The sequence below is a fragment of the Rhyacophila brunnea genome, unplaced genomic scaffold (assembly GCF_057557595.1).
Source record: "Rhyacophila brunnea isolate RB1 unplaced genomic scaffold, BYU_Rbru_1.0 scaffold_75, whole genome shotgun sequence".
NCBI lineage: Eukaryota > Metazoa > Arthropoda > Insecta > Trichoptera > Rhyacophilidae > Rhyacophila > Rhyacophila brunnea.
Genome location: NW_028233345.1, coordinates 1,528,829 through 1,538,089, shown reverse-complemented (window position 1 = coordinate 1,538,089; position 9,261 = coordinate 1,528,829).

Below are 9,261 nucleotides of genomic sequence, written 5' to 3'. Positions count from 1 at the left end.
TTGAAAAGACATTTCAATATATTTTAAGATCATATCTGCGCTGCAATTTTTGATGTTCAATAAAAATTATTTTTATAGAAACAGATTAGTTACAGATAATTATGTTTAAATCTAGTAAATTCGATGCACAAAAACCCTGCGTTTAGTAATAGAATTACAAGAAACTAAAGTTAGCGCTTTCAATCATACATCTAATAATTTCTTGGGGTTTCTATCTAATTGTCAGCTTAATTTAGTCTATCTCCATTTAGTATAACTATTCGTAGACTATAATATAAATAATAGAATAATTAAAAAGGATAATGATACACTCTATATGATCTAATAATAAATCTTGCATATATTTTTTACTTAACAGCCGACAACACCATCAAAATGAGTAAAGAAATGTAAAAATACATCTTTATAAGACTCATACTAATACAAAGAAGAAATTTCGACATTTAATAATGATTATTAATTTTAAATTTAAAAATCAGAACTTGAAACGCCACCGATCCTTCTATATACTCAGTTTGATATCATCTTTGCATGATTCGTGCTGAATTTTTTTTTACCTTTTCATAATAGCCTGTCTATCCAACCCCTTATAGATTTCCATTTATTATGAATTTTTATAAGGAATCAACAATTCGATAATTTTGTGCGGTAAATGCTTATAATTTTAAATATTATATTTCGAGATTCTTTTAATATATGATCAGATGTACATGGCATTTGGGCAAATAATGTTTTTGTATTGCTGATTTTATAACAAGGCATTTATTTATCATCAAAATTTACAAAACGCGGAATAAAAACACTTAAAAACCAGACAGAAAGAAATAAACTACGAGATTAATTGCACTTTTCTTCGCTTATATAAGTTTAAAACTACAGGATAGACTCTATTAGATAAAGTATGTATAATTACAAAAATACTTTAGAATTCTTTGTTTTTAAATTCACATATTTTTAGTTATCGAATGATTTTTGGAATTATAACTTTTTGATTTCTTCTTAAAGCAAAACGTGATTAATTTTCCGTTAGAAAATTGTTTATGTACTCTTATTAATATTCTATTCTCTTACATCATCCATCATATCTATAATTTTCTCAAGAACTATTAGTTGAAGGATTTTCCTCAATCTCATAGTTTAGATATATTCATCGATTTTATATTTGACTATGGGTTCTTTTAGGTACATTTGTGATATTGTGACACCTTTTTATTCACTGTTACACTATATAGTATAATCTTTGTCTTAAACTTGTAGATTAATGACACTACAGATGCTATATAGTCATTTTCCTTAGTTTCTCGTTTTTGGATTTGTTTAAATTATATAAGTTGGTTACATAAATCTCCATTAAGGGGATATGTTTGTAATTTTTGTTCTATATGAATATATCTGGTCTATCACTAAAAAGTGTAAAGTCACCCTTAACTCTAACATTTACTTTTATCACACTAAGTTCTTTTTTATATAATCTCTTGTATTAAGTTCCTGTATTTTTTCAGCAAATTTTAAACCCATATCTTCTTGCTAGAATGAAGTGAAATCAGCTAACTATCTTATTGTACTTCTTTATCGAATCTGGTCTAGCATTTTTTTGCGTCTAGCCGTTATGTGATAAACCGTTTTAAAGGATTCATTAAAGCATGCGTAAACTATTTTCCCTTGAAAAATATATGTTCCTATTTTTAATATAGCGGAGTCTGGCATCTTCTGATGGTTATATATTTCAGTAATATATCCACTTTACACGAACAATCGATATCCAGCGTTGTATTTTCGTAAGTGTTGAAAGGCTTTAATGCTGTTTTTTATAATTTAATACTACACAATCAGCTCCCTTATTGTTTTTGATCCAATACTCGATTTCTACTTTTGTTAGCTGATTTATAATTTCGAATATTTATTGATTAAGCCTAGTTTGTCGCATTTATATTTTTCATTTTCAATTTCGAAATTTTTTAGTCCTTTGTCTTTATTCCTGTGATAATGATTTTACAAACTGCAGAATTATTCTTTTTTTTTACCTCTATATTTTCTAACTAAAACCAAATCATATGTTTTTTTATAATAAAATCTATCCTTATTAGATAGTTGTAGATGTATAAATTTTTGCTTAATAAACTTCTATGACATTATTTAATTTTTTAAAATCATTTGATCGTAATTTCATTAATTTAAATTAAAAAAAAATTACCATCATTCGATATAAATAGTAGTTTTATTTATTGGCCCCATTTATAGTTATGATTTTAGTTTTAGTTCTCGAGCACAACTTGCTTGATTCCCTGCGCACAAAGCGTATTTATACTTTTGGTTATATTCTTCTCCCCAAAGTCTTCTTCAATACCTCTCTTCCTTTAATATCTATATATATAATGGTTTTTCTCAATCCCAAGATTGCATATAAATATATAGAATTTATTATGTTTTTAGATCTAAGTTTAGTTTTACACAAATTGATTGCATTTTTAGTATTATATTTCTTACTCAATTGTTTTTTTATGGTTTCGAATTCGAGTTATACTCCTCTAACATTTAAAAGTTTTATATCTGTCTCTTCGTGTAGTAATGTTGCTAATTTTCTACCGTTAATATTATTTGGGCTGATTTTACTTTTCCTTCAACATTATTATGTTAACAAAGAACTATGCTTCTTGTTGTGTTATTAATTCGAGATTTTTGTCTTCTTTTGCTAAGATATTGAGGTTATCGATAAAGGAAGTAGTTAATTCTGAACTTAATGTCATTCGCTTGAATAGACCCTGCAAGAAATTTTTAGCTAAATCTTCTGCTTTTCGGGATCATACACAACACAAAAAGGGTCTATAATAAACTTCAACCTAGCGAACATTTTTTTATCTTATTCTTAAATACCTCTCTATTGTTCCGTCTTATTGAGTAATTTTAGTAATTTATGACTTTATAAATAAATTTAATCGTCTATTCGTGTATGTTAAGTATAAAAAATAACATATTAAGTCTTCGTATATGATTTAGTTGAATATATTTTTTAATTCTAATTATGTAACGTATAATTTTCTATTTCTTGTTTTTAAATAAAAGTTATATCGCCTGTTACTCACAGTCTTATGCTTTTAGCTATATTTTTGGTGTTGTTTTTTAAATAACTAACTTCTATATTATACGTTACTTTGGAGGATTATTGCCATTTTCTTGGCTGTTGTTTGTATAATTTGGCACGCATTTTATTTTTAAATTTATTTTAATTTAGATTTTTTATTATTATTTAATCATTCTCGAATACAAAAATTCAATTTCGTTTTTTTTAATGGTATCGTTTTTACTACCTTATATAATTTTAAGTGAAGATTGGTTATTTTTTTTTAAAAAAATAATTTTATCTCAACACGCCAAGGAGCATAATAGTTTGGTGAAATTTCCAATACATTATATAAGTCGGTTTAGGAAAGAGAATAAAGCTTTAAGTAAATTAAATTTTACTTTTTTGTGCTGATATTCGCTAAAGTTGCATGTTTCCAAGGCATTGTTTTGACTTTTTTCCCATAAATTATGTTATACTTATTAATCAAGCTGTTCTGTTTCTGCGAGAGACATTTATTTTTGTCTTCTATTGACTTCAAATAAATATTTTTTTTTATGAATTCTTATAATTTAGCGTATTTTTCTATTTTCACATTCATTGTTTTTATTTAAGCTTAAAATCGAAGAATTCTTTTGGTTTCAAAGAATTCACGCGCTAACTATTAAGCCATAAATAAATCTTAGACTTTTATTTGGGATTATAAGATGATGTGTCACTATAGTTTTATAATTATTAAATACATGCTGCATCTATCTAAATGTAAGCGATGGTTGATTAAAAATGGATTTATATAAAAGTTACGATGAATGATATGTGTCGCATTCAGCCGATAATTTTGCGCGGTTTAATTTCATTCCACTCAAGCGTTTGTTAAATTACCAAAAGTTCATTTTTTCTGCACAGCTGCAAGGAATCTAGCATACATTAGTAAGCCGACTCAGAGTAGAAGAAGCTTTCTGGTATAAAAATAGACCTTTTTGAAAAATTGAAACAACTTTAATCGATTCGGAATGCAAATATATAAAGCTTCTTAAATATAATGTGGTTTCTTCTGAAATAATGGCCCGTTTTAAAGTATAAATTCGAACCGCTTATCTTTTATTGAAATCCTATATATTAAGTCCACTCTGACCATTATGAAAGGCCAATCATTTTGTTTATTTATATATGTTCACGGCTAAAAAAGCCTTACACGAAAAATTATATTCTAAAATAAAAAAGCTATTGAAAAAAATTTGTTCGCAAAATGGAATACATAATGCCAATAATATTTGAAATAATTCAATAATTTATATTGATTTTGTGCCTTTTAAAATTTAAATCATTTACTTTTAAGTTCTTCAAGAAAGATCTTCACAGTTGAAGAACATTAAAGCCAAAAAAACTCCATAAACAAAAATCAACCAACTATTATAAATATGATTTATGATGGATACAGTTTTCCATACATAAAGCGCATTACTAAAGTTGATTAGAATGAATTTTTTTTGATAGATGCAAATATTTCCACTTTTGAAAGATTTATAGATAAGCAAAAAAACCAATCAGATTGAATCTGAAAATTTGTCTTGATGTGAAAAACCATTTTTTCTATTTCAATTTGGTTTTTATCAGAATTGATATGACCATATAGAATTGAACAAATATTTATTTACCCTAATTATGAAATTCGTCGCGGTATCAATCATACTCTTTATAAACTTCTATTGTACAACTACAGAATACAATAAAGCAGAAAATAGACAAGAAATAAGGGCACTAGACGAATTAAAGTCAATGATAGATGGATTTACAGATAGGGAAACATTACATTGGACCACTTCTTTAATATCCATTCCAAGGGAATTTTATAATACCGAAATAGCTGAACTCTTAAGAGTTTGTACAAAAGAAAAGGAAGATAAATATGGAATTTATACTAAAATTGTGACTAGTGATATAATTGATGTTGATGCTATTAATAATTCTCTCATTTGTTTTTTTTCGGAAATTGAAAAAAAATTAGAAAAAAATAAAGATACTGAATACATGATGTTCAAAAAAAACAATTATGTAACAGATGAATTTTTAGAACCTTTGATAAAGATTAATGGGCAGCATTCAATAATAGATTCATGCGAACCAGAAGAGGCTTATATTAAAAATGATTGTTTTAAACTTGAATCCAGTATAAATGACTTAAATATATCAAAAATGTTATTTATTACAAATAGTTGCCCCAATTTTATCGCTAGAAACAGCATAACTAATACGATTCAAAATCAAATTTTAGGGATGAATACATTCCAGAAAAAATTCGGAAAAGATCTAAAGAATCAGCTTAAAAAAAAATATCCAAAACTTAGCGAACCACAATTGCATAATTATTTATTTTCAAAAGATGAAGCGATGAAGAATTTATGGACGGAAATATACCAATTTAGAAAGTTTGGTGATGTAGTGGATTATATGAATGATAAACTATATAAAATCGAGAGTCGATTAAAAAATAGATACAAAGAAAGTGGGAATCAAAATTCTACTGATGAGGCATTTACAAAGCAAAAAGATGAGAAGATGTATAAGTTGTTTCAATTTTTTCAAGAAACAATTATATCAATGGGAAGTGATGGATGGGAAGATTTTTCTTCGTATTTTTTCAATTACCATTGCTCTGAGAACTTTGTACACGTTTATATTTTTTTGAAGGATCTGGAGAATGTAAATATTCTTAAAGACCACATTTCTGGGATTAAAGACAGAATAAAAACGAGATTTTGCCCATGTTTTATTTTTAAAACACATGAAACAACGATTAAAAATAATGATATGAAGAAAATTGAAATATTTTACCTCACTGAGGAAATCCCGCTGATGAAATTAGAAACAGAAAAAAAGAAAAGCTGTCATAATGAACCAACAATAATACTTGATAAAAATGTATTTTTTACAGAAGATGTAGAGCAAGATTTAAAAATTTATTATAAAAAAAAATCTTCAACTTCAAAACACAAACATTTTATCAGATGCAGGTATCTAAATAATCAAACACAAAATTATTTTCAGTGGGATATCATATTTGAAGAAATATCTTCTGAAATAATTAACTGTAGAACAATTTTCCCGGGAAAACATTCAATATGCTTTTCTGGTTCTGACTTAAAAGAATGGAATAATTTTTTTTTGGCAAATATTGCTAAAAGCAGTTCAACATCATATTATAATTTTATAATAGATGGTAGAACTCCTTCTGCCTATAACCATGATACAAAATCGTTTATTCTCTCAAAAAAAATTTACAATAAAAATTTTTTTACGCTAAACAAGTGTGGGTCATTTCTGGAATCTGTGTTTAAAGAATTTCTTTTGTTACTGTCGAGTGAATATTCCGATAAGATTACATTATTTTTGATCCTAGAGAATGATATGCATCAAAAAATTAATGTTGACATAGGCAGTATATCCACTAAAACTCTCCAAGGATACAATAATGAAATTAGACTATCTAAAAAAATGAACTTGAAAGCAGAATTTCCGAATAGTTATGGCGACACTAGCCTTCTTATTGCCCAATTTGCAATTTATATTGAAATTTCCACGCTTCAAAGAAAAAAACAAAAGTTTATACTCGAATTTGATGATGAAAATTCAATCAATAATTCAAATTTTTTGAATATCATCTATGATCGTGTTTTATACTCACTAAAATCGTTTAATTATGAAACAGATGCTAAAAGTAAGAAGATTCAAAATTTTGTCAATGGGTTTATTGTTGAAAAAATTAAATCGGCTAAAAACCAGGAAAATAATGTTCAAATACTTTCTGTTTTGTATGATCCGTGTAAAATTTCCCGTATTAATTCAATCATTGAAATTTTACTAAACTATTTATTTAAAAATGTTTTAGACAGCAAAAAAGAAGATGAAGACGTTATTTATCAGATTAAAGGCTGCGAATATACAAAACTTGAAATAATAGAAATTGAAAAGAAGCTGAATGACTTTTTATCTATTGTATTAGAAGAAGAAATCGAAAACTATCGCAGTTATAAACCTACCCTTATCAAGTTATATTATCATATAGATAATCAGGAAAAAGAAACACGAAAGTTGAAAAATTTGATAAAAAAGTCACTTTTTCAATTATACGAGAACCCATAGCTTATAATTTTTTTGCTACTATGTCTTTGAATTCTAAAAGATTATACGATCTATGTTTAAATTATACTAAAGTTCTGAGATTAAAATATGGTAAATTAAGTTGATTATTTCTTTGTCTTTATTTCTTAAAAATATAATTTTAAGCTTGCTTTAATCTATACAACATTCAATGTAAGCGTTAAAATATTCTTAAAAATCTTGTAGACAATGGCTTTTAAAAGCGGTGTCTTAAACATTTACGTTTTATGTTATAATTAAAGGAAATAAATATATGGCCCTTGTTTAGCCGAATAAATAAATATGAAGTGAAGAAAATATATTTATTTCGATAATAATGATCCTTTATAAACATTTTCTTTATTTTATACCATCACATCTACGCGAGCATTTGAGACTATCAGCTAATTATTTTCGTGTTTTCCTAAAAATGTATAAAAATAAAATTAGAGGTGTCAATAAATCTAATCGTGTTTATTTTCAAGAAATTTTTTAAACTAATGTGGAATTGCAATATTCATAAGACATTTATATTTATAATGTAAGTAAATCTTTGATAATTCGAGTTGATTACATCGTTTAAACAATAATATATTTTTAAATTTTACAAAAAAAGGTTTCCAAGGATGTATAATTGTGGTTTTTTTTTAAATTTGTAGTTGTACTTTAAGAAAGCTATTAAATGATAAAAAATTGTATTAAAAGCCCATGCTGTAATGTTTTCAGTGATTTTAGGTGGGGTTTTCTTTAAGAAATACATTTTATTGTTAAAAACAAACAAAGAATAAATAATTTAATTGTATCACTTGACATCAGATGTTAAGAAAATTGTTTTTTTCAACGGATTTTAGCTAGATACATGATTTTTACGATATTTATTAATTTAAATTGACAATTTTCTTTTTATACAACAGAAAAATAAAGAACAATTATGTTTGAAAGTTATTTTAGTCTTTAAGATGACGCTAGAAGATTTTGTAATTTAGTATGCGAGTTTGACATCTAATAAATGCAGTAATTACGAAAATAAAATAAATATTATTTCGAAGGCGAAAAACATTAATTTTCTAGAATAACTTACAGAAAAAGACATATTCCCATAGTAAGTTTTTTAGCACCCGCTATAAACATCAAACGTTTTATATTATTTATATGAAAAGTTTAATGAAAATTTCTTATCTTTACCTAGTGATAAACAGTTTTTATTCAGCAGACATTGCTTCAGATGAATATTTAGCGTAAAAAACATAGTTAGTTTATATTTTACTTACGTTAATCGAAACATTTATGCGGCTAAACGTCTCTATATTATGAATAATGTCTTTGACCACTTGAATTAGGATATGGAAGTTGTTTACGCGCCATCATCAAGCGTATTTGAAAACATATATTTTTTCTTGTTGCTGCATCTTGGCAAATTATTGTTTGCTGTATATATTACACATGCTTTATTAAATATCTTTTTGCAATGTAACAACGCCCTTGCGCGATGACAATTTAAATATAAGTTCATAAATTTAAGATTTAAATCTTTAATATTTAAAAAAATAACCATCGCAACTCATAGCATCTAGCTTTTATTGAGAATTATCATAATTTCACGAGTGATAAATATATTACAGCTAGAAAAAGGCATAAAATACAAAAAATAACGAGCTTCTTTTTCCAAAACAAAATTATCAAAAATCACATTTGAAATATTTTATCACCAATTTTAAACCTTAAAGTCCGTTACAATTTAGTAGGCTGTTCAATATTGATCAAAATTTAAATAAAAATAAGTATTGCTTATGTTTATGGGTGAAAGTAAAACAAAAAAATGCTTTAAGTAGTTTTATTTACCTATAATAAAGCAAAATTATAAATATAGCCAATGTAATTTGGTTTTAATATTGAATATTGAGTGTTATTTCACTAGATTGAAGTTACATCTGTAGAGATGCCATATACTGGATTTAAAATGTAAATTTTGGAATTTTTAAGACTCCTCAATAAAATTGTATATGTATTTTTACCTTTCATCTCGTTCAATCACATATTTTGAAAAAAAATATGAGTTA